At 45.6% G+C, this 26,262-nt stretch overlaps 1 protein-coding gene across 4 annotated transcripts in view; it reads right to left on the minus strand.

The window, feature by feature from the left end:
- Window positions 1–26,262, minus strand: part of CNOT10 (CCR4-NOT transcription complex subunit 10) — a 517,759-nt gene that overhangs the window by 389,235 nt on the left and 102,262 nt on the right. The window lies entirely within an intron of this gene.

The following is a 26,262-nucleotide window of genomic DNA, read 5'->3' on the forward strand; positions in this document are numbered from 1 at the left end:
TTTGGAAGTTCCATTTGGGTAATATGAAATGAATGTAGATTATGCTTACAGGTACTACACCAGAATACTGGTCAAAAAGAAGATGAAGATATATCAATCGAGAGAAGTTTTAGATGCATTACAATTTTCATGAGCCAGGGTCTTATCTCAAGTTCACCAATGGATGCACTGGGGGAAAGAGAAGCAAACAACCAGCTAAAAGAGCTAGGATTTATAACGGGAGGAATTATCAGAATTATTTTAATCAGAATGAATAGTAGTTCTGATAACTAAACACTGTGAAACACAAGACGAGCTATATTTATTGAGCGGAAGATAAGCTAACACATGAATTTCATAAGAGTTCACTGAATTAGAGGAGAACGTTCTCAGCCAGCCTAGGTGAAGAAAAACTACCAAAGAGTTTTGCATTGTTCTCATACACGACGCAACCCCCAGGTAAACAGTGTGGTTTGCTGTGGCAAGAACCCTTATTCACAGATAGCCCAAGGTCATGACAATGAAAAAACATTTCTACTGATTTCCTAGAGTATGAATAATGAAGCCTGCTAGGACAATTGGTCTCTCAGATGGGTGTTCCTGGAAGAAAGTTGTTGTTGAGTTACTAATCTCAAAGTCGCATTTCTAGGCTCAATAAATGATGCGGACAGAGATAAGGAGTAAAATAGTTAGCTTTGCCTGGGGGGCAAATCTCCAACTGTGGCACGGGCGACTCTCTTTCAACTCACGGCTGAAGAAGTGTTGAGAGTCCCAGATGTTACCACGTATAGCTTGGAGGCACAGTTACGACCATCACTTGTCTGAAACCACAGCCCTGACAGCAATCTTTGAGTACAGGAGGAACAGGCCTTTGCCTCAACTCCTCGGGGCAGTCTCTTCTGGCTCCCCACGTCAGCTTGGGCATGTGTCACACCACCTCCCCCGTTGACGTCCAAACTCCTATCTTATTGCAAAGAAGTCAGAGGGAGAAGCATGCTCCTGTCATATACCAACCCTGGCTCCTTTGATGGGATCAAGCTGATCTCCCACTCTAAGGGCTGCGTGCGTGCATGCAATCTTTAGGCCAGGAAAAGCTTGTGGGTAGCACTTTGAAAACCCCTTACTAAAAGTCGAGCAGCAGCGCATGCCAGGAAAAGCTTGTGGGTAGCACTTTGAAAACCCCCTTACTAAAAGTCAAGCAGCAAGGCATGCGCTGCTCTATGCTCAAACTAAAAAGGAAACAAAGCAAATCTGAAAACCTATTGCCCTATCTCTCTCCTGGACTAGTCTGTGAAAGTAATGAGTAGAGTCCTGTTAACAAGATTGGAGGATTGTGTACAAAAGCAATATATTCTATCCTCGGTACAGCTTGGCTTTAGGAAACAGTTGGGGACAGTCTTACAGTGCGTCATATCGAAGTTATTAATCAGGAAATACACTAGGGCCAAGGTAGGCGCTCTTTATTTATGCTGTGATTTGATTGACCACAATTTTCTTTGGTCAACTTGGACTTACCTAGGTGCACCCAGGACAATTATTGGGTTTCTTTCCCGCCTCTATGAGAATTTAACTAGCCAAGTTCAGTTTGGCCCCCAGGGGAAATGTTCGACCAAATTTAAAGTGGGGCGAGGGATTCGACAAGGGTGTGTGTTATTCCCATTATTATTTTCTCTTTTTATTAATGGGGTGGGTAACCACCTGCTGTCTATGCAGGTCGATGTTCCACGGGTGGCTGGCCGTCTGATACCAGCATTGCTATATGCCAACGATGCTGGACTACTAACGAAAACACCGGTAGGCCTCCAGAGATTGAAGAGTGCCTTTGGAGACTTTGTGACCTCCAAGATAATGGTAATTAAGAAATCCAAAACATTTACCATGGTTTACGGGCGAAAGCATAAACCGTGTAAAACCTTTTTTTACTGATAACACCCCAATCGTTTTAGTGAATTAGTTTTGTAATTTGAGTATTTTATTTGCGGACAATGGTTCATGATCAAAATACGTCCTGAATACCAAAGCTAAAATGAGCAGGGTCTCGCAGGGGATTTTTAAATTTTCCTCTACACGGCGCAGTCGACCCATCAAGAAAATGGTTGTAATATACAAAGCAAAAGGAGTGACTAAAGCCTCATACAGGGCAGGCCCCTGGGGTTATGCTAATGGGGGTTATGCTAATGGTACTATCTTGCAAGTAGAAGAAAAACGCTTTTTAACCTTCTTCTATCTTCTTCTGCCTTCTACCTTCTTCTGCTTCAAACACAATTCTACACCATAAGGTTGGTCTGCAGTTCCTATAAGACCTTCTTCTGGTGAGACCTTTGTAACCCAGGGCAAAGGAAGAAACTGGTTTCACCAGAACAATCATTTCAGATTGTTTCACCTTGGATAATGTTTTAAGTATTGCTTGGCTATCGTATATCAATTCTTCCCTGGGTAGACTGTTGAATCTATCTATCTGGTCAGATCCTACCCAGGTATAATAATTAACTAAGAGGAGGATTTAAAAAACCTACTTATAGTATAGATTGGATCAGCGATTGGCAGAAGATAGGAAAAAATCGTCAGTCACCATTTACAAGTCTCTGGATTTGGAATAGCTATTTACTACATGTGACAAACATGCAGCATTGTTTTCTGTGAGTAAGACTGAGCTGTGGCATTGTGCACAACGTAATTGCTTTTCCAAATAAGAAGTCCCGTCCGTCTGATATGGCTTTTTGCCCTTGTGATGACCAAAGCAAGCAAAGCACACTGCACTTTCTATCATTTGTACAATCTTAGGTTTTTGAAATCTCAAACCTATTTTATGTTGTACAGAATATTAGATCACAAAGTTGCTATGACATTTCTGGTGACACTAAGTGAACATTCTGCGTGTCTCAATGTTGCCCTATTTATTTTGAAAGCCATTAATGTGAGGGAAAGTATCATGTAATAGCCTAGCAAATGTATTATATTATTACTGTGTTTCATGTACTGTACCAAAAGGTTTTTTAATCGTTCTTTATGTGTGTCATTTTACATGTAATTTTATGGTTATTTTTGGTAGCCAAATAAAGTTTTACGAAACGACACCAGAGAACAGGAGTCCGATGAACTTCATCAAGAACTCCCTAATCACAGTCATCAGTGGTCAAAGTGAACTCAAATTTTAGCAGGAACAAGTGGCTGGTCATTGTAAGTAGGAGCCATAGCTAAAATAACAGTAGAAAGAGCGGTCATGCTAAAATGTATTTTCTGGTCCGTCTGAAAGCAGTAAATCTTTGTTGGAGGGAAGGGAACTAGATTGCATATTTTCAGGAGATGCACAACAGTAAACAAGTTTTGGTAGGAAGTCTTAAGAATGTGGAAATAGTAATCACATAGTTTTAGCTCTGGTGAGACTGCAGGTAAAGCAGATGGATTGCCTATGCTTGCTTAGCAGGAAGATGGAATGAATGAATGAAGAGTTTCTAATTCGCACAGCTACCTCGGCGGACGTGTCCCGGTGCTAGCAGTAAACTCACAAGAGGGGGATTGGATGGGTCGGCAGTCACTGCCTGAAGAGCTAGGTTCTTAATGCTCTCCGGAATCCTGTTTATGATTCCAACAGGTGGAAATGTAAAGGGAAGGAACTTCAAAGTTTAGAAAACTGCGCCACAAAGGATCTGCCCCCCGGCCACGGTGCCCTGTATTGAGGGACTTTCACAAATCACAAGTTGTTGGATCTCAGAACTCGAGTGGGCTGGTATCGCTGCAACGTTTTTAGGTCTTACCTAGGCAGCGCGGAAGAGCTGCTCTAAGAGATGACCTTCAGAAATCTGTCTACTCCTTTTCAAGCACACTCATGCTTGTGCTGGCATCTACCTTGCGGGAACAAGTAACGGCACGCGTGCTAATTGAAAACATATGGCTCTCGCGCCGCCGCTGCTCTCTCCCGCAAGGCGGATGCCAGCACAAGCACGAGCGCTTCAAAACAGCCGCTGCTTGTTTGAGTTCCAGCAGGCAGACAGCACACCACCCCCACTTGGGATCAGGTTACTGTGGCCACGTCATTAAACACAGCGCCGGCTGTGCTTTTTTTTTTCTTCATTCCCCACCTCACTCACGGCATCCAGGCTGCATTCTTCGTCGTGTCTTCCAACGTGCCCCTGCTCATCGCTACTCCAGCTCTACTTCCCTTTTCATCTAATCGTATTTTATTTTGCTACAATATGGTGTAATGGGGAATGAGGTATTAGAGGCCAGTTTGCCACTGTTTGGGGGAAGTAGGTTCAATTACTGATCCTGTCACCAGCGGCACTGTGCTCTGTCAACAAGCGACGTCCTGCAGGCCCCACCCTCTAGGACGCAATGCGCCTTCCGCACGTGCTGATCTAACACCAGGGTCTATGAGCGATGCGTTCCCGCCTCTCCCGCACCTCCTGGTGCTCCTCACCTGTTTGGCTATTGCAGGCACAGCGCGCAAACTCGCCTCGCAGACTTTGAGATGTTTGGCTGTGTGCAGGGTAGGTAGGAGCCAGTTTGTTGATTGAGCTGCCATGGCTTCAGGGAGTTGGTTATCTGCGTATATGAAAGCCTTCAATAGGGGTATATTATCTAAAGGGCTGCCCCTGGGCTTTAAAGAGGGGGGAAAAGACCTGGTGGATGCAGGCTCCGTCCTCCGCACGTGTCTGCGCCTGAGGGCGTCTGCCTGTGTGTGAGGCTGTGTGTCTGCAGAAGTCTGTGTGTGGCAACCTGCTCACCCGAGTGGCACCCTGAACTCTAATAGACAGGAGGCGCAGCCGATCGATCACCAATGAAGGCGAGGAGAACAACATGGTAAGAGCCCAGTCTGCCGCTGTTCGGAAGGTGAGCACTGCGTAAGCCGAGCTATTCTGTCATCTTGAACATTTGATTTAATACCACACTTTGTTGTTAAGTATTTCGAGTGATGTCACCAATGATGCCATCAACAATGTCTTTAGTGACACCATGTGTAAAGCAAGGAGTGTGCAGGTGGTGTGGATTATGGTTTGGTAACTTAACCACAACTGGCCAGTTTCAAGGTTTTTTTACTTTCATTCTCTCTTTCTTATTCTTCTTTTCTGTTCACAGCGTAATTCTACCACTTCCTCATTCTCTTTCTTTTTCCATTGCTTAGGTGTGGCTTCTAGTAGACTATTCCATGCAATCCAGCCCTACTAGCTACTTCATTAGTGTCTAAAGCCCCAACCATCGGAGGCCCTGTACATACCACAACACTAGATGTGACTTGTTTACAAAGTCATTATTTAGGTCCAAAAATGTAGCATGAAGCTGTCCCCCTGAACTTGTATTGGGCACCCTTGGCCTACTAGTTCACAAATGATGAACAGAAGTGTCCACGTCAGGGTTTTATCTCTGGCACTAGAGTTGGTGTTTGTATATTCTGTGGTGAGTCTTGTATAAGGAATATGTTGTGCAGAAGATTGTGAATGAGCCCTTCCTGCTCACTTGTAGCACACAGGTCCATCATTGGCGTGTTTGAGAGCTTCCACTCATCCATGTTTTACCACACGTTGCTGCTTCCTGTGAAATTGTGCAACTCCTAACGTGCTCAAACTTACTCAAAGGTTTGTTTAATCCAGATGTAGTCCACAGTGTCAGTGCTTTTAATTGTGATGAATGTAGAAATCTGCACTTGTCGAAGTGCACCAGAGGAACCAACATTTTTTTCTTTATTTATTAAAAATTTTCAATATGAAAGATAGCAGCCACACTTTTCTACAACATAACTTTAACACATTGGCATAGCCAATAGCGCTAGCTAAACACTTAAAAGGTCCCAGAGGCGAGACCTATTGGCTATGCCAATGCTTGTTTGAAGGTATCTTGGTCCCAAACTTCTGGTGGCCCTAAATACAAGGATCAATGCTTTAAATTCAGTCCTCCTGATTATCGGAAGCCAGTGAAGATGTGGTGGCGCCTGTGTACCCTCCTAATTCGTCTTGCTGCAGAGTTATATATAACTTGGAGCCTGCACAATAAATATGCAGGTAACCCCAGGAATAGGCTGTTTGCATAGTCCAATTGAGACATGACTAATGCATGGACTACTGTCTTCTGGTGTTACTCCGCCAGAAAGCGTAGGAATTTCCAAATAGCCCTCACCTTCCAGAATCAAGTGGACAAGATATGTTGCATCTGGGCAGAGAAGGAGAGCTCTTTGTCTAGCCTAATTCCTAGATTCCTGGCTGATTCTGAGGGGGCTAGGGGAGGATTTAGTTCCGACAGCCACCACAAACTGGGAGGAGGCGGAGATGCTTGGCTAAAAAACAGAACTTCTGTTTTATCTGCGTTTAATTTCAGGCAGTTTTTATGCATCCAAACTGAAATGTCTTTTAGGCAGGCACTGAAGTTGTAAAACGTATCCACTGAGTGTTCTTTAAAAGAGAAAAACAATTGTGTGTCCCCGTGTAAGACACCACTCTCACGCCCCAGGATTCAATCAGAGTTGCCAGTGCGGCGATGTAGATGTTAAAGAGAAGCGGTCTGAGTGCTGAACCCTGCTGCAAACACACCTCAGAGGTTTCTGTGTTGAGAGAAATGGACGAAGGGACACCTGTTGGGAGCGCTACTCTAAAAAAGAACAGAGCTGGGATAATGCCATGCCACAAACATCAGCCTGAAGGGGTTTACTGAGTAAAGCTGAATGTGAGACCATATTGAATGCTGCTGATAAGTCCAGCAGCATTAGCATAACAGAGGAGCCTGGGTCCAACGACTCTCGTATAGATTCTGAGACTTTCAATAGGGCTGTATCAGTGCTGTGGCCTGCTCTAAAGCCCGATTGGGACGTAAGGAGGAGGCCATTGGACTCTATGTAAGCTGACAGTTGTTTATGCACCAACTTAACCAGAATTTTGGCAGGGCAGGTAGCCATGAGATAAGTCTGAAGTTACTGAGAACCTTAGGAACTGCCGCTGGTTTCTTAAGAAGTGGGAGTAGGAAGGCATGTTTGCAAATCTCAGGGAAGATACCTACCTTCAAGGAGGTGTTCCTGATCTGGTTAAGTATCGGGTTTAACCAGTGTGCCAGCACACTAAAAAAGCAGGCAGTGCAAGGGTCCCCTGGAGCGCCTGATTTACATCTCCGTAGTTCAGCAAATGTTTCCTCAAGGGGAAATGGGACAAAATCTGACAGCGAGACGTGAGAGCCAGAGAGTGGTAGTGGTGTGAGAGTTCCTATTCTAGGGGAATTGTAGAATAGGTATCAAGAATCTTGGTTTTGAAAAAAAATCTGAGAGATTAGAGCAGAGTGTCGGGGAAGGAGGAAAGGAGCAATCATGGGAAGTAGGGTTAATATAAGATTTTGCGATATTGAACATTTCCTTAGTGGAATTAGCTGCACTCTCTATGTGGTTGGCAAAATATTCTCTCATCTTGTGGCACTTAAGCCTGTGAATTGTTTTTAGGCCTACTTTATAAAGGCCCTTGTCAGCCAGATTGTAGGACTTTCTCCACATCCGTTCCAACTTCTTGCAAGCACTCTTCTCCCTTTTTAGTTCTTCTGAGAACCACAGGCAGAAGGTTTAGCTCTTTTCCTGGCTGCTGGCTTTAGGGGTGTCACCGTCTCTAAGGCAGTTGCTACCCATGCGTTGAACTCCACAGAGTCCTTGTGTGGGTCACCTGTCAACTGTGGCAGCGACTTTAAGAGTACAGGCCCCTGTGACTCTGCTGTAGCTTTACGCCAATTCCTTAATATTTTACCATTAGGCCACTGTTCTGAGGGACTTTCCTATACGCTAAAGGTGAATGGACCTAATGAGTGGTCAGACCACGTCAGACCTAGGGGTGCACCTACGCAGAGGTTCGAGGTGTTAGGAATAATCAAATCCAGCATGTGGCCCTCACTGTGGGTGGGTGCAGAGACCAGTTGTCTGAGGTTAAGGCCATCCAGAGGTTCCAAGAACCGGGACACCTGGGTGCAGCTATGGTCACCTGCATGTAAGTTAATGTTGTGAGAAGTTGGCCTGATATATAGTGTTCACTATTCTAGTGACCACTTTGTATCATACCAAACAACCCTTATTGATGATTGGTTGTAAGTCAACCTTTCTGACCAGCTATCCTAGTAGCATAGACACGAGCAGTCTTAAGGCTAAACTCTAGAGGGTGTTAAGCCAGCTGTTTTACCATCACATATACCCCTTGAACACCAAGTGAAAGGACACCACACAAGTTGTTATAAAAATATAGGATATTTATTAATAACAAGTCTACCCTGAACTCTTTATGAGTTAGGGAGCTAGGCACAATACAAAACTCTTACGAAAATACTTCAAGTTGCACAATTTACACAAATGCCCGAGGGGCACGAAAAACCATATACACAAACAGTGGAATGCGAAATGCTAACAGGTAAGTAACAAGATCCAGAGGCTTCAGGATCGCTAGGACTACACTACTGAACCTTAAGATTACGAGCAGGAGGTCTAGGGAGATCGTGTGCAGAGTGTGCACTCTCACGCGGGATGCGGGAAGAAGTCTATGGATGCTAGCGTTTCTAAAGTTACTGTTTCCGGACGAATCCGACTAGATAGACTGAAAACGAAAAAGGATCTGGACACTTGGAGAGTGAACCTGTGCTGGAGTACCGAAATACTCAAGTTACCTAGCCCAGGGGCCGCGGCTGCATAGGGTTCAAAAGACGTCGGGAATCCTCGTTGAAGTCTATGGAGCCTGAAAGAAGAAGTTGCTGGCAGGCGACCAGTGAAGATGTTCGGTGTGATCCAAGGCTGGATCAGTGAAGGAGACGACCTGAAAGCAGAGGGGACTTAGTTCTTAATCACTAGCCAGTGATTATGTGGGCACCAGGATGGCACCGGAGGAAGTCACCTCGACCAGGTGAGTGGGCGACGCTGGACTCTGCAGTCACACGGGCTAGGAGGCGTTGTCGGCGCCCAGGCTGGAGGTGCGAGCTGTCCCACGAGGCTGTCGGCTGTCGGCGATGCTGGACTCAGGATTTGAGCAACAAACCTTGGCAAAGGCAAGCCCACGCGGTGGAGTCAAGATGGCATCTGGAGTGGACCAGGAGGGTCCAGGGTACTTCTTGTTGGACAGGAAGCAAGGGCCAGTCTAGGGGACCTAGACCAGCGGTGAAAACGTCGTGGTACGTCGTCAAGAGGGTCACTAGCCAACGGGCAAGTGACCGGACAACGTGGCAAGCAGCAAAGAAGCAGAAGGGCCCCACGCAGATCTCGTGGATGCTGGGAGGCTGGACTTCGGTGCTGGAGCTGCTTAGGGTTAGGGCTTCTCAAACCCCAATGCACTTACTCGAGGGTCTCTCGGGGGTCGTGCTGGTGAAGCGTCGTGCAGGTCTTGAAGATGGCCGATCCCACGGGTCTCGTCACACCCACGAATCTCAGCTGGGCTGGATGATGTAGGTAGAGGTCAGAGATGGCAGGGAATCCGGGTCTCGTCGAGCTGGGCAGTCTTGATCCGGAGGATGGACTTCAGCAAACCGCAAGAGCTTCGATGGTGCCTGCAGGTGCAGGGTGGCTACTCCTTAGCCACAAGGGAGAGTTTTCAGAAGAGTCAAGAGTTCCTTTCGTGGAAAGTAGTTTCAAGAATCAAGATTATCTAATTTGGGAAGGGGGCCTGCTCCTATCTTTATACTAAGAAAAGGGGCTGGCACGCGACTAAGTCCTGCCCTATGGGTGGGACTGGGGGGGGGTTACACCCCTTTGCTTTGTCCGGTCTCTCCCCAGCTCAGGGGCTGGTGTGCCCCAGGAACTGGTTTGAGCCGGCATATGCACAGTGAGCACCGGGGTGCCACTTGCAGTCACCTTCCTTTTCAGCCCTGCCTACCTGGGATACACAAAATCCTGTCTGGGATGGTGCTAGCACCGCCCCTGACAGGAAACCCTTTGTCCAGGCCTCCGTTGCTGGAAGGACTCCCAGCAGCAGGAGGGCAGACTTGTGTCTCGGTGGCAGCATCCATTTTGTGGAGCTGAGGCTATGTCTGACTTTAACCGGGGTTCACAGTTACATACATGTCGTGTCCCTCTAGAAGGGTGGAATGCTAACCCCGTCGCCAGAATTGGCGAGGGGTTAGTATTCCAATTCGTATGACACCTTACGCGACATGTTTTGATAATGCTATACCAAAGTTAGCTTTTAACCGCGAGGATTATAATGCACTTAAGAGTATATGGTAGAGCGTTATCATGGAACAGCTATTTGGACTTGGTTCCGCAAGCTGCAAACGGGCTCAGCTCATGCCAGAGCACCATCTCACATAATTCCAAGCACTCTGCCTTCAGGATTGATAAGGCCTGCCATAGGAGTGACTGATAGGAATATATGTGTCCATTTTAGGGTTAGATATAGGTATACTATATCTAAAGCAAAGGGTGTTTACACCACCTTGCCCCAGCTGTCTTGCAGCCAGTTGTGTCAGTTTTGGATGGCCAGCCAGGGGTGGCATAATACATGCTTCAGCCCCTGGTAGGCCCTGGGTACACCTATGCCCTGGATACCTAAGGTATACTATACGGGGACTGATAAGGTGACTCAGTATCCAATTAGATATGTACCTAGGGTACATGGAGTCCATTTTAACAGAGAGAGCAGGAAGCTTGGGGTCGTGGATAGCAAGATCCCAGGCCAACTAAGTCAGAAACCAGCAAAACACCAGGAAAAAAAAGTTGTGGGTAACCATAGTCAGGTATCCACCTTCCTACAAATGTCACCTAGAACTATGAAGTTCGAGTATTGTAGAGAGAGTTGCACGTTCGAATTGCAGAGCTCTACTAGGTGGATGTCAGGGGGTCTGTATACTAGCAAGCCAGCCAGGGATGTAGAAGATGAGAGCCTAATAGAGAAAGAGAGAGCTTCAATGTTTCCAATGGGACCCACCCTCTCTCAGGTAATCCCCTACATATCTCTGAAAATGACAGCAATGCTTCCTCCTGTTCTATTCTCCGCTCTATTGGCCTCATTTAACCATGTTTCCATTAGGAACATTAAGTCCCATCCACTAGTGTCTAGGGAGAGCCAAATGTCCTGTGCATGCTTCTGCAATCTACAATTGATTAAGCAGGCTCTAACTACTGACTGACTGTTTGTGCTGGGAGCTGCGAAGTGCCTATGCTGCTTTAATTAGTGTACAGTTACAGGCCTTGCAACAGTAATCTCTGTCCTCAGTGGAAAGGCTTACCCCGACATTTATTGGTGTGCATAGCAAAAGCGATTCTCTTGAACAAGTAACGATGTAGTCGTTGTAATTTTGGGCAGCATGGCTGGCGCTGGCCACGGTCAAGGCGCAGACGGGCTTGATGATTTATGGGTGGGTCAAATGACGCCATCATTCGGGATAGAATTACATTTAGCTCCCAATGGAGAAGACCATGTCCTAATCAGCGGGAGATTCTTCTTTGATACCTTAGAAACCCTTAAAGTATTAGTCACTAATAAAGTGTAAAAATAAACCTATCAAAGGCTTTGTCAGGAGCCTTGAGAGTTACCAAGCACACCTAAATGGAAGAGAATTGCAGGCCAAACTTTGCTACAGTTATCAGGTACTGCTCTATCCTGACAGAAGAATTGACATGTATCTTTAAGTTTCACATGCATTAACTCTTCCATTTGGAAACATGAGACCCTGGTCAAAAGGCATTTTGTTTCCCTCAGGCAGTTCATATATTCCTGAGGCGCATTTTGGTGGGAAGGAAGGCTGAGGTGGAAGATCTCACCTTGAACCCAAGAGATAAGAGCCGGTCCCTCCAGCAGTATTATGTATGGTTTCCAACATTTGTAGGTGTGGCCACCACAGCATCTCGGCTGCCTGGGCAGCCAAGAAGTGCAGTAACTTGCGTAATCCTGAGCTTCCCAGATCTCAGGAAACCCCACATGAAACCCGCAGCTGCAGGCTGCAAGTATCACTCACCTTCGGCTGCCTTCCCTTGTGCTCTTTGGCCACTCGCTGCTGCTCCTTGTTCCTTAAGGCTCCAAAAATGGCAAGACTGAGGTGTCTGTAAAATGACTTCAATAATTACTAGATGGTTAGATGCATTATCCAGAGCATCAGGAGACTAATGCAATGGAGATTATTTCTGAAACGAGGTGCTGTGAATATAAAAATTCATGAGGTGCCACCAGAATTACTGTCTGGAGTGGGATCGTTGATAAAAAGTGCTTGAGGCCATTCATTCGGTTCTCTACAAAAGCACAATGACAGAAGTTATTGCATCACTGATTGGCTGCAACTTATCCTTGGTCCCCTGATAGGTCATTCCACTGATTTTCCAGACCCTGTTGCCATGGACTCACATTAAGTTGTACATTCTGCACCAATAGCATTCATGAAAGAATGAAACCCTGAACAGATGATATTTTGCAGGTTAAGGATGAGGAGTGAAGTGAAATATCTGACATTATCTTGAACAGAACATGGTCTCTCCTCCAAATGGCACACATTTCCATTACCTGTGATGTGTGTAGCCCAAAGATAATGAGGAGTCGTGCTGGGGTTAGTGTGGTTTTAGACAGATTAATCTTGGGTCCCAGACAATTGAACAGAGATGCACTCTGAATACCATGCTGTACTTTGTGTGGAACAGCAGTTTAGGCAAACTGCTAGGGTGAAAATGCATTGAAATCTTTTTTCCCTAAATGCCCAACTATGCTAGCAATTCTTGCATTGTGGGAAGCATGGGACTGAATTTCAACCAAATGATAGCACTTGGCATTGGAAATGGGCATTTTGCGCTGTGACTCAAGGGATACTGGATATGACAGTGTGTGTCATGAAGCTCAACGGTGCACATAAAAAAGGTTCTAATTTCATATCTTTCTTCAATGGAGAGTATATTTGGAGTGGTTGATGCTATGATGCCAACGTCCTTGACATTGTTGCAGAATGATAGCAAAGGTGAATACATTTTTTCCTATTTTCTTCTTTGAAAGTTCTTTAGTGTGCTCAGAGATGGATAAGACTCTCCGCAGACATGCTCTTAAGTGATCCAGACAGTTTCAGGCTTTAGGATGACCTGTTACTTTAGGCCATGCTTGATGCCTTCATGTTCCTTAGGGGCTCATCTGGAAATATCAGAATATTTGGCATAAAGGGCACTTTCTTTTATGCAAGACTATAAAAAGAACGGACCTAGGTAGTCAACTGATTTCAGACTTTATCAGGAAGAACCACCTCAAAAAGTATGCACATTTTCTCCTCAGGAGAAAACAAATTTAGAAGAAAGAAACATTCCAGTCATCAAGCGGCAGGTCAAACCATTAACAAGCATTGGCATAGACAATAGGTCTCCCCTTTGGGATTAATAAGTAAATGTAGTGACCTGTACTTAAAAGTGTTGTTTCGACAGGCTGCTGAATCTTGACATTTTCCTCTGGAGCCAGGAATCAGCAGAGCAAAGGGGGGAGGCTGGTGTTCGAAGGGTCAAGCTACCTTGTCTGGCTTTCCTGAAGAGAGCAGCACTCCCGAGATCAGCCAGTGTGCACCGACAAAGCTGCCCCGTTCTTCCATGCACACAGACCACGCCAGCCATCTGCTGTGCAAGCAGTAACAAATAAAGTCTTATACAAAAAAGTGCGGTCATTTTGAAATTGTGCTAACGGCACTGCACAAAATAAGTGAAAAAAGAAATGTGCAGAAAAAACATCGGAGTTTAAGGGGACATGTAAATAACCCTGGGCATAGCAGGGCTACGCGGAACCCCACAGAGTTGGAAACAAACTCTGTGGAGCTCCGCAGTTCTCAAGCAGTACCCGTATGGCGAGGAAGAAGAGGAGGGCATCCCGGGGACGTCGCAGTGAAGAGATAAGTGGCTTTAAGTTTTTTTAAATTACTGGTAACTTATATCTTAATAGGGGGTTGGAGGTGGGCGGCAGGCCAACTCCGCTCCAGAGTGTGCAGAGATGTGCCTACTCCGCTTTCTCTGCAAAACGCGAAGTAGGCAAATTTCTGCACACTTAGAGGTTATGCGCAGTCAGGTCTTTAAGTGGGATAAAAAAATCGGTGGGACCTCTCATAGGGACGTGAGATATGTAGTTAAGGGCGTGGCTTAAAAGCACTGAAAATCTATGCCTAGCATAGTGTACCGCCCGACTGGTATTTTGCTACTGCTGTCATTACCTCTAGATATTGTAGTGTAGTTCCTATAGTCCCAATAGGCTCTGCGCATTGGAATAATATATTCAGTAGTTTAGACGTAGGACTGAGGTTAACTAGGTCTCTACTGACTATATTAGACTTAAGTGTTTTGCCAGCTAGCTCAGAGTTCACTAGAAACTTTCTCGAATAAGCGAGGAGGAGTTTAACCTCCCTGGATAGACAAGAAGGGATTTAGTTTCTGACAACCATAAAACATGACAACTTTGCTCTCCCTGATTAAGAGTATATCTCTAGAGTCGTGTGAAAACAAAAGACAGCTATTTCACTCAGTCAAAGTTTGCGTACTTAGTTTCACCAGAATGCAGAGAAAAGAGAGACGGGCGTTTTCAATAAAAGGTGTTATTTATTGAGCAGTCTCTTTCCTCATACAAGAGAAATGAATTGCTACAATTGCAATACTTATAGTTAAGTAAAGTGCATACAGTAAAAGCAGGATTATGAAATAATACTGTAAAAGCATTGATATGGTTTCTTAGCCATATGATACTTTAAAATGGATAAAATAGATACATATATATATACATTGACTAATCGTACTCAACTGGTGCTTCTAACTATGCCTACCCCGGTGTACCTGACCGAAGCCTAATACGTGGGAAGGAGTAAGTAAGTAGCAGTTTAAGTTAAGTTTGTTTTGCCAAGAATCTGACTCAAGAATTCTCTGTAAGGGTCTAGTCAGTTCAGTACCTGGGTATTAGAAGGCAGGAGGGCTGGTATCTCTCTCTCAGGACTCAGTATCCCAGTCACCCGCAAGGGTAAGCTGGAAACGCCGGAGGCTGGATTTCTCGGCAAGAGAAAAGACAGCGTCTTTCTCAGCGCATCAAAAGGGAGGGGCAGCGTCCGTGGGCTATCGCATCAGCTGGGCTCTTCGGAAGTAGTAGCTGCTCCAGACCCATCACCACCGTGTGTTTACTTAAGGCAACGTTGGTATATTTATACCTGAAAGGTGCCAGGTTTGACGTAAGGCTGGACATAAGACGTCAATAAAGATGTCACTAAGAACTGGTCGTTCTTACAGTGCTTTACAGGAGTTCTTCGGAGGAAACCAAAAACAAAGCAGCGGGGATTTCCCAGGTTGCTGGAGGCTTGGATTTGTTTAAGAACTCGGTGTGCTTTCTAGGGGGCTGGAGGAATAGGCTTGCTTAATGTGACAGCATGCGCTATGACTGAATTATGAAAAGGGTTTCTATGCCGTTGCAGGGATAATATTGATTTATAACCGGACAAGGGCAAAGAATAGGATATTGATTCAGGTACCTAGATAAAACACACTACAATATATATATATAGTATAATACAGCAAGTAACATTACACTTACAACATTCCAGTACTATTGGTATTGTTAATGGTGGTTAGTTGCATTACATAAATAAGCAACAGCCATGACTTCATAGCATAGCACATTGAAAATGCTTCAGTTCTGAAATGGTGAAACAGTGACACAACTACAACGAGTCTCTTTCAAGTTGCATCACAGGCGGTGAAGGGTGGCAGTGCTGCAGGGTTAACATAATTTTTTTTCGCCCTGACGGTGAGGTCAAAAATGGAGAGCCCAATAGCGACCTGTCTCAGCGCCTGCTTTTTAGTCAGCACCGCAAGACTCGTCCCACTTAAAGCCCTGCGTGCAGCGTTTAAATGGGAAAAATAAGTGCAGGTACCACTCAACTTAGAGGGCGGGGCAAGGGGGTGGGCTGGGGCTGGACATGATTATATAAAGACACTACTATCATCTGTCAAGTATTCATTTTGCCTTTGCATTACCATTGTTGATAGTCAAAAATTTCCTGAAAGTGCAAATTCCCATTGTACATGTGGGCAATGCATACATAGACAATTATTAACCTGTGTCCTTCTATGACCCCTTCAAATGTGTAAGCTGTCCATTGCGTTTAAAGGGACATGCTATGTTTTGACTAAGCTTTCTTTGCGTTGCAGGAAAAACAGAATTCACATAAAATACCACATAATTCACAAAAGCTAATATCAGTTTTCCAGATATTTCTTCTCACAAGCTACGACTCAGGTTATATTGAGCTGTTATGTTTGTACTAGTTGATTCAATGCCTTTTAGATTCCCCATCTTTGCCTAAAATTGTAAAGCGCTCTTATATCCTTCGGGATCTAGTTCGAGCTATATAAAACTTTATAAATAAAAAATAAATAAAAAAATTCTTCTGGCAATCCCTCTCTCTCGACTCTGTTCTTGCTTTCCTCACACTGTTGCTGTTGAGAGCCTGACGCCCCCTTCACTCCCCCTCTACACACACACACTCTTGCTCAACCCCACCGCGGGTGGGCAATGGGCTTGCATTGCAATTTCGCATTCACACGTGTCGCCCAGATTAAAATCAAAGGACGCAGTGGCGAGCGGCAGCTTTTGTGAGAGAGGTCTAGTTGGTATACACTCCACCGATTAAGACTAAACAGATCTTTCACAGGAAGCCTATGCCTTCTGTTATGTCTCTGAATCTCATACACTGTGGCCAAAGGGTCAGTTTCATTAGAGGTCTTCTACAAATTCAGTGCTTGGAAAAGGTTTCTCCGAGTCATAAGAGATGGCATATTCAGCACTGTTTTCGGAGATAGTGCAGATGGAAATGTGTTTTCTTGGTGCTGTTTAAAGGTTAGTATTTCACATTTCTTTTTATGGACAAAATCACTTTAGCAGTAGTAACCCCTTTAGAGATGGCATCTGAGTGGGTAGAAAGGTTTCAGTGCAGCATCTTTTGGCTGACTATGGCAACGATTTCTCTGCATTTATTGTAGTGGGCTTTATCGTCTTTACAAAAGTAGCACATTTCTATATTCTAGAACTGAAAATGCTTAGGGCAGATATTTTGTGCTTACAGGAGACACACAGAGGGGTCCAGAGCTAAATTAATGGAGCAGCTCGGGTATAACCTGGTTGTGAACACATCACAGGGGGACAGGACAAAAGGGTCGCTATATTATCTCGTAGGAGTGATGTAAAATGAATATATGATTATACCACGCTTTCAATTACCACGCGAATTTTACATCGCAAGTGGCTTTACCACGCTGGAATTTACAACGAAGGATTATACCACGCGTAGAAACGTCTTACCTGACAACTGCATGTCTTTCACCAGCAGCCCTTACTTTCCTCCACCATTGAAACCAGCGTCGAAACACGTCTACCAAAATTAAAAAAGGACTACTATTTTTACGTACACGGCACGTCTTTGGGGGAGACTCTTTCCTTTTACTTCAAAAAACAAAAGAGCGTTTTTTTTTTATTTAAGTAAACCGCTCCATATTTTTTGTTATTTTGGGGGGGGGGGGGGGGAGACCCCCCTCAGCCCCCCCCGAGCCCCCCCAAACCCACGCAGAACGACTGGAAGGAATATCACGTCTCCCCCCAACCCACGCAGAACGTACTTGCGTGGTAAAGACGGTCGTGGAAGGCACCCGCGTTGAAAAAACGTTTACGTGGTAAGTGTAGCGTGGTAAACGTTATGCGTGGTGATGCCTTCGGAGTAAATGATGTTTCCCATGTAAAATGGAAGAACTGCCAGGCCGATAAACTTGGACAGTGGGTGTTGACAGAAATTCGGCTTTACCCTCGGTTCCGTGTACGGGTCAACAGGTGATGACCCGGAGGTCCTGACGGAGGTGAATTCAGAGCTTGCCTTACGAGGAACACCAATCATATTATGTGGTGACAAACATCAATGGCTTGGGCATCAGACGGGAGGAGGGCTCCAGCAAATACACAGGCTGTAAAAATAAGGTGTGTAGGGCTTTGCTGTCGTTGACTCAAGACAACGGTTTGGTTGACATCTGGGCATTGACTAAAGCTCCGGATCCTGTGAGTGCGTATTACTCTGCGCCACAAAAAATGGTAGCACAATTAGATTCGTTTTTCACCTCCTCCCAGTTAGCCTCAGGGAGTGTCATAGAAAAGCACCCTAGAGTGTTTTCAGACGATAACCCTCTAGTATTAACTGTTAATCTTAGGGGGCAGAGAGGAAAGGCCCAGCTTGGACATTTAAGAGAGGCTTGCTAAAAGACCCAGACTATATCACACACATGAACACCTGGATTGAGGGTTTACTGGAAATAAATACGAGCAGTGCTAGCATGGGGATTGTCTGGGATGCTCTTAAAGCTGGGGTTAAAGGTGAGACACAGAGAAGGAAAAAAGAAACCGAACGTGCTAATACACTTTATAGAACAATGGCTGTTCTCGAGCAGGAGCTGATAAAGGCAATAGCACAGGGGGCATCGGTAGAGATTTGGACGCACAAAATTGCGGTGGTTAAAGCAGAGATTGGGGAAATTACATCGACCAAGACAGCTGAAAATTACTTAGCATGGCGCGAGGGGTGCTATGAACTCAGTGAGCAAGTAGGTCACATTCTGGCAGTTCCGACGAGACAGAGAAGGGTGATGGGGGAGATAGTCGAGATACAGTATAAAGTTGGGAATTTGGTCAAAGAACCTACGGGTATATAGGAGGTATTCCATAATTACTATAGTGAATTGTATCAGGCGGAATTAGCATCGCCCTTCACGTGGTCAGTGGATATTTGAATGACATCTAAATAGAGCAATTTGCCACGAATGATATAGATTTCATACAGATTAATATATCAGAGGATGAAATGAACAATGCCTTGATGATTCTTCCATTGGGCAAGGCAGTGGGGCCGGATCAGTTCCCTTTGGAATTTTATAAACATTTTCTATCATGTATTAAAGGAGGATATGATAGAAACATTCAGACAGGCACAAGGCGAGAACTCAACACCCGGGTCCTGGGCTCAGCCAGTAATAGTCATCTTCTTAAAAAAGGGCAAACTCCTGCGAGAACCAGGATCGTATAGACCTATCACTTTAATGAATAGTGACTCAAAAATATTTGCTACTCGCCTAAGCTCTATCATAAGTAAAGTAATCCATCCACATCAGCACAGGTACCTGGAAGAGGAACCACTGAACACGTCCGTAGGGTAATAACGTTTTTTGATGCAACGGCCACTCAGAGGACCCTATGTCACTTATTTTGCTTGATGTTGAGATGGTGTTGGATAGGGTCTCCTGGGACTACCTGTGGGGGGCCCTCGAACGGTATGGGCTAAGAGAAGGATTTATTAAGGCAATCATGGGTCTTTATCAGAAACCGGTGGCCAGTGTTAAGAGTTAATGGGGAGTATACGGAACCAATACAGATCAAGGGGAACTCGACAGGGGTGTCCCTGCTCCCCCGTACTCTTTGCTACATACAGTGACCCGCTGGTACAAAGAATTGAAGGAAACCGTATAATCAAATCAATGAGATTTCAGGAGCTGGAGACAAAAATCCTAGCTTATGAGGACGATCTTGCTGTTTTTAAACCCGAACCCCAAACCGCAATTAACGAAATAGGTAGCGAAGCCGCAGCATTTGGGTTAGTCTCAGGTTACAAGCTCAACCAGCAGAAATCGTTGTCAATAGGGTGTACGCTTTGCTGATACACGGGTCTAAAAGTATGGCTACATATTTAGGGGTAAACATTACATCGGAACTTGAGCAGTTAGTAAAGGTTAACATAGCCCCAATAATAAGCAAAGGGAAAAAGGTGAACATTATGCCACCTAAAAAAATCCTATCTATTGTAGGTAGATGAAATATAATAAAGATGCTGTTTCTCCCCAAAATACTATATCTCTTCAGGACTATCCCTCTGGAGTTTGGGAAGTCCTGGTTCAAAGAAATGGAAAATATGCGTAATAGGTTCATTTGGTCACACGGTAAGACTAGAAGAGCACTCAAATGTATGACATTAACAAGGGTGAAAGGAGGATGGGTGGTCCCTAATCTAAAACTATACCATTGGGTGGCCACCCTTCAATATATGAATGTAATACTGGGAGGAAAACAGAAGAGCAGAGAAACCAACCCGGGTCAGAGGATGCTTACGAATTATTATTAGACAAGGCCGCACAGGGTTGCTTCTTGAACTTAAGTGAGCCAAGCCATTACAAAAAAGTTAGATTTAAAACTTTACAATCAGCTTTTAAGACTTGGGCATCCCTTAAACAAAACGTTGGGCTAAAATAACTATACCAGAGATCTATCAAGATAACACCATGGCAAGATGGGAGGATGCAGGAATCCGCACAATAGGGGACGTTCTAGATACATCTGATGTTTTAGCATTTAGCGATATACAAACTAGATTTGGGATACTTACTAGAGATTTTTTTTTAAATATCTGCAGGTCAGGAGCTATCCAAGTCAAAAGAAAGGGGGTATAATGGGCTTTAGAGTCTCTGAACTCGGGAGGACGGTGCTCCGGTCAGCAGGGTTAGAAGCACAACATTACAAAACACTGTTCTCATTATACTATACCCCTGCCAGAATTGCTCAGTGGGGCGGTCAGGATGGAATCACAAGCCCTAGCTGTAGTATTACGGAAGCCAACCTGACACATATGTTTGCGGAATGCCCTGTGTTAGGTACTTGGTCAGGCGAGATTGAAAACATTATAAATATATCGCTAAAAATAAAAATGAATCTAACAGCCCACCTTATACTGCTTGGAATCAGCAATAATGATTTGTTGGGAGGACTATCGTTCTTTTCTCTTCATAGCCATGGCAATGGTCAGAATATGTATTGCCGCAGCTTGGTTGTATCCCCTGGCACCTGTACTCCAGCAATGGTTGGGTAGATTATTAGCCACCTATAACTTGGAACAAGCATTGGCAAAGCCAATAGGTCTCACGCCTTTGGGACATTATAAGTATGCAGCAATGAAGCACGTACGTTATCCTGGGTGCTACAACATCTACTGTTCTTAAATTGTTTGATACATTTCACCTTCGGACGGATGGTACTGAAACCCTAACTGCATGCGAGGAGGAAAAGAAAACTAATTTTGTAAGAGGCTGTGAAATGTACATCTTGCTCACACAGCACCCAGGTACATATGCAGACCACTGAGGTGGGGTTGTGTGCAGTAACGGAAGCTCTAGAAATAAAGAAATAAAATTAGAAAAACTACATTATCTGAGAAGTGGGAAGGAGTGGCCAGGCACGAGACACCACCTACTGCACTGAGAGGGGACATTGGAGGAAGAACGGGTGAAGGGAATAGAGGAGAGGACAGAAGAGTAGCGACGGGTGAGATAGCAAAGAGGGTAAGGTCTGGAGAAAAAGAGAACTGATAAGAGGCGAGAGTAGGAAAGAAAATAACAGAAGGGTGATAGGCAGTGGTGAATGAAGGAGGGGTAAGAATGGAATGACTGAGTGAAAGGAGGAGGGGAAAGGACGGGGGACAGATGGTGAATGGAAGAGAGCGATGGCCAGTGATGGGGTGGGGAGAGACGCAAAGTGGGGGGAGGAAGATGAGGAGAAAGTGACTGTGCAGGACTGCGCGAGGATGGGTGCTTAGAAGTGAAAAGGAGACACTTGGAATGGCGGAGAATGGGAGGAGAGAGGAGACAGTAAATGACAAAAGAAAGACGAATCGGGGACTGTGAGGAGGTGTGAGAATTGAGTAGAAGTAGAAGGGGAGAGCCTAAAGAGGAATGCAACTGCTGCCCTGCTTGGACTGGTCAGGGAATGTAAATAATGTTCGCTGTTGGTAAATAGCGCGTGTTCTTCTGTGTGCGTTATAAATTTGCGCCTCACTTGCACATTGAAGGAGCCATTTCAAACAGTCGGAAACTTTCACACTGACATTAACACACAAGTGTGTGAAAGAAACCTGCAGGAAGACCTGAACTTCGGGGTTTGTAGAGTCTACGGTTTACGATGCACATGGAAATGTTTGTTTGTTGTGTTTGCTGCTTAATACAATCCCCAAAAACTGATGTATACTTAGTTTCATTCATTACATAGAAACGCACGCGCAGACAGACACACACACAAATACCGTTAAACTTAAAGGCACACAGACACACGCAAAGTGAATGAATGAATGAAAATTAATTTGTATTGCGCGAACTTATCCCAACGGGCATCAAGGCGCAGTGCACAAGTAAACATTCATGAAAAACAAGATACTTTAATGATAGGCCTGAGAGAAGAGCCAAGTCTTTAAAAGTTTCCGAAAAATGGCCAGAGAGGGTTGGTTGGAGAGTTCAGGAGGGAGATTGTTCCACAACCTGGGAGCTAGGGTGGAAAAGGCTCGTCCACCCCATCTAGTCTTTTTGAATCTGGGGACGACGAGCAGATTTCGCTAGGATGACCGTAGGGATCTATTAGGAGAGTAAAGACACACACAAACACCCTGAAACACACACAAATACATTCAAAATCAAGTACTGAGGCACACTCTGACTAAAACATTTGCAGAGGAGGCTTGTGTCTGTTCTACTAGACGAGGAGCAGAGAAGATAGTAGGACCCAGAAGGATAGAGCAGGCAAGCTGGAAACAAGCGCAGCCGCGAAAGTTACCTCCTTTCAGTCCCATAAGTGTTTATTGCAAAAAACGTGGCTCTGCAGACCAGCCTATGATTAAGGCACATCACAGCCCAGTCGCTGGTGCTCTCAGCGCCGTGAAAACTTTTGGTGAACGTGCTTGTTAGAACTTCCCCATAACATAACAAATAACTTGCTGATGTCAGTGAGCACACGGGCAGAGATGTCATGCGGTGGTCAGTGAGCACACGGGCAGAGATGTCATGCGGTGGTCAGTGAGCACACGGGCAGAGATGTCATGCTGTGGTCAGTGAGCACACGGGCAGAGATGTCATGCTGTGGTCAGTGAGCACACGGCAGAGATGTCATGCTGTAGTCAGTGAGCACAAGGGTAGATATGTCATGCTATGGTCAGTAAACACACGGGCAGAGAGGTCATGCTATTGCAGTGAACACCTGGTCAGAGATGTCATGCTGTTGCAGTGAACACCTGGTCAGAGATGGCATGCTGTTGCAGTGAACACCTGGTCAGAGATGACTTGCTATTACAGTGAACACCTGGTCAGAGATGTCATGCTGTTGTTACCAGTGAACGCAGTCAAAGATGTCATGCTGTTTCCAGGGAGCACCTGGTTATGCGACGTCATGCTGTTGAACCCCCCTGAGCACGATGCCTGACATCTCTTTCCTTTACAGTATCCCGTGAGTAAGGAAGGGCCGTGTTTGTCACCCCGGGGCCTGCGGAGGCCAGAGCGGGGACAAGAGAGCCCCGGCCGCCTCCCCCCTCACTCCTGGAAAGTTTTGCGAAGTTTTTTTCCATCCTCTGCGGGAACGAGTCAAGGCAGCGTCTCTCGCACACTGGGAGGCAGGGAGAAAGCATCCGAGGATGTCAGGAATCCTGGGAGCTTGGGAGGGGGAAGGGGGGGTCGCCACCGAAATAGAAGCGGCTGCGAGACCTGGAGTCCAATGGAAGGGAGGAGAGGAGCCCCTGCACCGCCCCAGCGCTGCTGTGGTACCTGCAGCCGCATTCTCTGCTCTGAGGCGCACAATGCCAGAGCTGAGCCTATTAGCGCAGAAAAGCCTGACAACACAGGCAGAGGAAAAAAGCAAAACTCACCCATGGAAAAGAAAACCGCTGCAGAATTGGCATTTTTTGAATTATTATTATTTTTTAAAATGGGGGGAAAACCTAGTACTAAAGTGAGATGGAAATAATTGATTGGAGGAAGTGGTGGCCGGAGGGCTGCGGCTACCGGGGCCTGGCGGGCTCTGGTGGCGGGAGGTAAACACGGGCTCAGAGTTCTGCTAATGGCGACCTCCCTTGTCCTCGCCGAGGCCTGGCACACTAACAGGAGGCAGTTGACAGGCAATGGGCTCTGACTAACCATTTGTGCAATGACCTTTCCCGCCCCCAGAAGGACACAGACTGCAGCACTCACAGGCAGCAGGAAGCAGAACGAGGTCGGCGGCGAAAGTGAAAGCGCCGCGTTTGTAGCTAAAGTGCACCAGGGCCAGCAGGAGCTCCATCTATTTCCAATTAACGCGAACGCGAGACGCGGGCGCTATAATTGGAAACAGATGGCGCTGATGCGCGCTCCAGAGCACACTAGGCCATGGGAAAAGAAGGCGGGACATGCACCAGCCTTGGCCCAATCGCGTGCTGTCCTTCTTAGAAAGCGATACAAAAGGGGATGATGGACGGAGCGTTTGAGCAAATCAAACACTCACCCCCAGTCAACTGATCTGGGTTTAATCCATCCCCATTCTTTAGCCCACTCAGCCACCCCATTTCAGACATGGCTATATGCAAATCAGTCTGACCCTGTGCCTCATGGGAACAGTCCAGCCCGAACTGACAAGCCATGTCTTCCATGGACTGGAAACAAGCATCCTGGGACCGGTTTCGGATTCATAATCCTCATCAGCCAGGCTATCTTGAATCCAGTGGCCAAGTGAGCAAGGGACTCACGTCTGAGCATACCCTGCCACACTTAGGGCGAACAAAGCGATACAAAAGGGGATGATGGACGGAGCGTTTGAGCAAATCAAACACTCACCCCCAGTCAACTGATCTGGGTTTGGCAGTTCGAGCTGGACTGTTCCCATGAGGCACAGGGTCAGACTGATTTGCATATAGCCATGTCTGAACTGGGGTGGCTGAGTGAACTAAAGAATGGTGATGGATTAAACCCATATCAGTTGACTGGGGGTGAGTGTTTGATTTGTTCAAACGCTCCGTCCATCATCCCCTTTTGTATCGCTTTGTTCGCCCTAAGTGTGGCAGGGTATGCTCAGACGTGAGTCCCTTGTTCACTTGGCCACTGGATTCAAGATAGCCTGGCTGATGAGGATTATGAATCCGAAACCGGTCCCAGGATGCTTGTTTCCGGTCCAGGGAAGACATGGCTTGGCAGTTCGGGCTGGACTGTTCCCATGAGGCACAGGGTCAGACTGATTTGCATATTGCCATGTCTGAACTGGGGTGGCTGAGTGAACTAAAGAATGGTGATGGATTAAACCCAGATCAGTTGACTGGTGGTGTTTGATTTGTTCAAATGCTCCGTCCATCATCCCCTTTTGTATCGCTGTGTCCTTCTTAGAAAGACACGATCAAAGGCCAATAGTGGGATATAAAAAAAAAAAAAACACCCGCACGAGCGTGTGTTTGTCATTTAAAAGCCCTTACTAAAAGCCTCGCAGAGCAGCGCATGCTGCTGGCTCAGGCAAGACCTAAAAAGGGGTATTTCGAAAAAAGGGCCAAAAGTAAGCAGGAAAGGAGAAAACATATGGGTCCCTCTCAAAAAATGGAAGGATGGTAAATAAATGTACCATAAGGGTCTAGTATGTTACTGGATTGTATGAGAAAGAATTGTCATTTTAATTATTTGTTCCCAAATGCTGTTTTTTTTATATTATATAATAATGATGAAGCTGTTACTTTGCTCCCAGCTCATATGTTGCTATTTACTGTTTACCCTGATGAAATCGTCTTGTATTTAACCCCTTGACGGTGGCGCAAATTCCGCCGCGGTGCTGAGGAATTAATGAGTCGGCGTTTTTCGGGCGGCCGAGGTCCTTTGCACACGGCCACGGTAACGTCAGACGGCCGGAGGCTGTCCGACGCACGGAACGGGTTGAAGCAATGGCGAAAAAAAATAAAAGTGGCACAAGCAGGTGCGGGAGCATTACATAGTCCGCAAGTTACGTTTTTTTAAATATAGATCAAGTGAAATCGGACCAAAAAGTGTCCCTCTTATAGAGCACTTACTAACCATCGCACTTTTACAAGGGTTAAAAGCTATTCCAGTCCACACAAAGGTATAAGAATGGCATGGAATAGTCTGAATTGTCAACTTTAACGTATAGTGAATTATTAAACGCTATTGCTGTGCTCATCTCACAATCAGACAGCCAGTGCCACCATGTGGTGAACTATCAAAAGTGCCGGTGTTGAAAATGAACTGCTGGTGACAAACACGGGAAACCTCTGGCTCAAATTAAGCATTGCAGTCTTATGCCTATGAAATCATTACCAAAAAGAACAATTGATGGACAGAGATCTGGGCCTAAATCCATCCGTTTTTTTTGTTCCCCATGCCATTCAAGTTTGAACCCAGCCATATGCAAACCAGTCTTGACCCTGCGCCCAATGGGAACAGTCCAGCCTGAACTGCCAGGCCAGGTTCTCCCTGGACTGGAAACAAGCACTGAAACAATACAGTGTCTATAAGGTAAGCTCTAATAAAATTGAAAAACTATGGAAGAATTTAAACCT

The sequence above is a fragment of the Lissotriton helveticus genome, chromosome 10 (assembly GCF_964261635.1).
Source record: "Lissotriton helveticus chromosome 10, aLisHel1.1, whole genome shotgun sequence".
NCBI lineage: Eukaryota > Metazoa > Chordata > Amphibia > Caudata > Salamandridae > Lissotriton > Lissotriton helveticus.